Source organism: Pteropus medius, unplaced genomic scaffold, assembly GCF_902729225.1.
Source record: "Pteropus medius unplaced genomic scaffold, Ma_sr-lr_union100, whole genome shotgun sequence".
Taxonomy (NCBI): Eukaryota; Metazoa; Chordata; class Mammalia; order Chiroptera; family Pteropodidae; genus Pteropus; species Pteropus medius.
The window spans coordinates 938,353-942,223 of NW_024352149.1; the positions used below are offsets into that span (position 1 = coordinate 938,353).

The 3,871-nt window shown below is 39.3% G+C and overlaps 1 pseudogene; it reads left to right on the forward strand.

The window, feature by feature from the left end:
- Positions 1-3,499: 3,499 nt before the first annotated feature.
- Positions 3,500-3,618, forward strand: LOC120589456 (uncharacterized; annotated as a pseudogene).
- The last annotated feature ends 253 nt before the right edge of the window (positions 3,619-3,871 follow it).

Consider the following 3,871-nt stretch of genomic DNA (forward strand, 5'->3'; position numbering starts at 1 on the left):
AGATAGACTCTTTTTTGGACTATGCCCTCTTCTACCCATGCTTCTTAAGCATCATGGAAAGAAAAAAAAACATGAGAGGTTTTATGGGTCAGAGCTGGATATGACAGCTTTATTTCCTCTTATACTCCATTGGCTAGAACCTAGTCACATAACTACAACTAACTACAAGTGTGTGCTCAGGAGGAAGAGGAAAAGTTGGGTGAACATCTAGAAGTCCCTCTACTATAGAGATAGACGCAATAAGTGATAGAAAATATATTCAACTTACTTGGAGAAAAAAAGCCAATTTCTGTAATTTTTAAAAATTACACATCTGGGGAGGCAAATGGCATTTTCTGAGTAGCCACGTGCCCCATGACAGAATTCACAGAATTTGCTGCTTGTGCCTGTGCCATAGATAGACTATATATGAGAGCAATTAGCTTCTCCTTCCTTTTTCTCCCTGACTGTCCATGTGTGCCCCATTCCTTCCCTCCCAGCCTCATTTCTTTCTCTCCCATTGTTTAATTGTCATTTTTGTTTTATTCCACTTTGACCCGTTTTATATGTGAAGCCAAGCAGAGTCACCACAGGCATCGCTGGCTCCCCTCGCTGTGGTGGCTCTCGAGTGGGAGAAAGAAGCCGTTTGCAGGAGAAAAGAGAGAGAGAACTAGGGGCAGACCCGTGCCCAGCTCCTCTCAGCCCTTCCGGTTCTAGTTGACCCCGACAGCTTTGCTCTTCTGACCCTCAGTCTCCCCATTGGTTAAGGTCCTGGTTGAGACTTGATGTTCTCAAGTCTGAGGAGAAGGTCCCTGGCTTAGCCAGGGAACCATGTGTAGAATGATACGAGGCATCTCAGAGGACTGGGGTATGAAAATCAAGATACTTGAGAGTAAGGGTTGGCTACATCTCAGGAAGTTAGCAAAGAAAGTGGCTACTCAAGGATAAGCAAATCATAGAGAAGTGGTTGACCCTCCCCCACAACACACATAGACACCTGGAAGCTGGCACAGCCTGGCCGAGAAGGGGGTGAGGTCCTTAAGAAAAAATCTCAGGGAAGGAATCACTCACTCTATTCCTGTGGTGACCAGGCGAGCACCTAAATATGCCAGGCTGGCCAGTGCAGGCAGTGGTGACCTGAGGAGGCCATGCCCGGTCAGGTTCCTGTAAGAATCTGGAGCCACTCTTGCCAGATACCCCTATTTTTTCAAAAGAAACAGAAAATAGTACCTTTCTGTGACTCTTCATTCTAAATTGTTGATATCTATTTTAAACCATGTAAAAAATTCAACAAGTTAAACAAAATGTGAGATATTACATAAAACAGTGAAATATCACCTCACACCTATTAGAATGGCTATTATCAAAAAGACTAGAAATAACAAGTGTGGCAAAGATGTAGAGAAAAGGGAAATCTTATGAGCCGTTGGAATGTAAATTGGTGCAGCCGCTATAGAAAACAGTATGTAGGTTCCTCGAAAATTTAAAAAAGAATTACCATATGATACAGCAATTCCACTTCTGGGTATTTATCTGAAGAAAAAACCCCCTCCTAATTTAAAAATATATATGCAACCTTTCATTCACTGCAGCATTATTTGTAATAATGAAGATATGGAAACAACCTAAGTGTCCATCAGTGGATAAATGGATAAAAATGTGGCATATATATGTGTACACACCACACACACACACTTTACACACACACAATGGAATACTACTCAATTCCATTAAAAAAATTAGAATACTGCCATTTACCATTGTGATTAGGCATTATGCTAGGTGAATTAAGACAGAGAAAAAGTAGACTCATATAATCTCTCTTGGGTAGAATCTGAAAAAAAAAAAACTAAGCTCGTACCTACAGAGAAAAGCTTGAGATGGGGAAACGGGTGAAATGGACGAACTTCTTTTGTCTTTTATTTATTTATTTATTATTATTATTATTATTATTATTATTAGTCTAAATCCATTAGGAAAAAAAAAAAACTTGGACAACAGTGATAAGAGATTAGATAAAAAGGTAGGCAGGAACCAGTTGATGAGGGCTTTCCTCTTTCATGCTAAAAAAGTGAACTTAGATCCAATGGCTGATTTAAACAGGAAAGTGACCCCAGGCCAGTAGTTTGTGACAAGTGGCACAGTCACCTACAGAGAACTGTCTGTCAATTCAGGAGTCCAGAATCACTGCTGACACTTTACCACGTGTTCGCTGATGTTCGGCCGGCAGAAGAGATGCCCTGGAACTCAGGAAACACGAACAAGGAAAGACCGAGATAACGTGGTGATGGTTCACCGTTGGGACTAATTTTCGTCAGGAGAGATGAAGTCCTCAACCCTCTCGAAGTCTACAGAGCTCAAAACAGCTGCCTTGTTTCCACAGAATTTCATTCTGTTTCGATGGCAACACCTTCCGCGATACTTTGCACTGGAGCTGCAGCTCCGAGCGTCCCTCTGAATCACCCGAAGCGCGTCAGCTCCCCTGTGTGGCTGGGTTTGGTCAGCTCCGCAGCAGTCATCCGAGTGAAGGGCCTGGAATCTCGTGTGGTTTTTTTAAGGTTGAATTTATGACAATTGGATCGAATTAAAAATACACGCGGAAGGCTTAACGTTTATACCAGCCCTGTGAGAAAACCTTTTGTAAGTCAACGAATCTTCTGGGAAAGTGGATAAACCACGCCTCATTTCAGCTCTCCTAATTTCTTGTACACATTCAGAATTGTGAAATCTGGTTTTCTGAAACTGAGACTCCTGTGACTCTCTAACAGGAACATGTGGGCGAGGGGTCCTAGGTGACCCATTTAGACTCTGCTTCAGGAGTGGTGATCTCACCAATAACCCCATGACTACAGACTGTGGTGCAGGGAGAAAGTTGAGAACCCTATGCAAATAAAAAGGACAAGCTTTTTAAGGAAAAACAAAAAAAGTTTTACTTTTAAAACTATTCATTATATTACTGCATAATTTCACTGACATGTGAAATCTAAAAACCAAAACAAATGAACAAAGTAGAAACAAACGGGTAGATAGAACAATGGTTGTCAGAGAGGAGGGGGTTGGGAATTGGGCAGAAAAAGAAAAGAGAATCAAGTACAGACTTCCAGTTATAAAACAGGTCACCGCGACGTAATGTAACGCATAGGAAACAGTCACTATCCTAATGACAGTGACCTTGGTTACCAGACTTACTGTGGTGACCAGATTGTAGGGTATATAAATGTTGAATCACGACGTTGGACACCTGAAACTACTATAATATTGTTTGTCAACTATAACTAAAAACAGATTTTAAAAAAGAAGTATATAATTGCAACCTGGCAAAGACATTAGTTTGTTGTATAAAAGTATCCTGTATCTGTTTCTGCAATATACGTTCATTTTTAAAAAGTCGAGTTGGTAGTGGATTTCTAGTTGGAAGTAAAAACATCCTTAATTAAATGTGTTGGCTTTCTCTAGTAAGGTTATATTTCCTTCCAACAATAAATAAATAAGACAATTCATTATTTAAAATTATTATATAGTCTATAGCCACGCCACCCTGAACAAGCCCGATCCCATCTAATCTCGGAAGCTAAGCAGGGTCGGGCCTGGTTGGTACTTGGATGGGAGACCACCTAGGAAGACCAGGTGCTGTAGGCGCTAAAAATAAAAAATAAGGGATTGTAAGGTGACAAAGTCCTTGCAATTTGTGAGGTCCACCAAGGATTGCCTCGCCTAAAAAAAATAAAAAATAAAAAAAATAAAAAATAAAAAATAAAAATATTATATAATTATTTAAAATTATTAAAATTTATATAATTATTGAAATATAATAAATTGTAATGATCTTATATTTTAATTTATATTTATATTAACCTGTTAAACTATTATTAAATATATCAATTTTTATAAT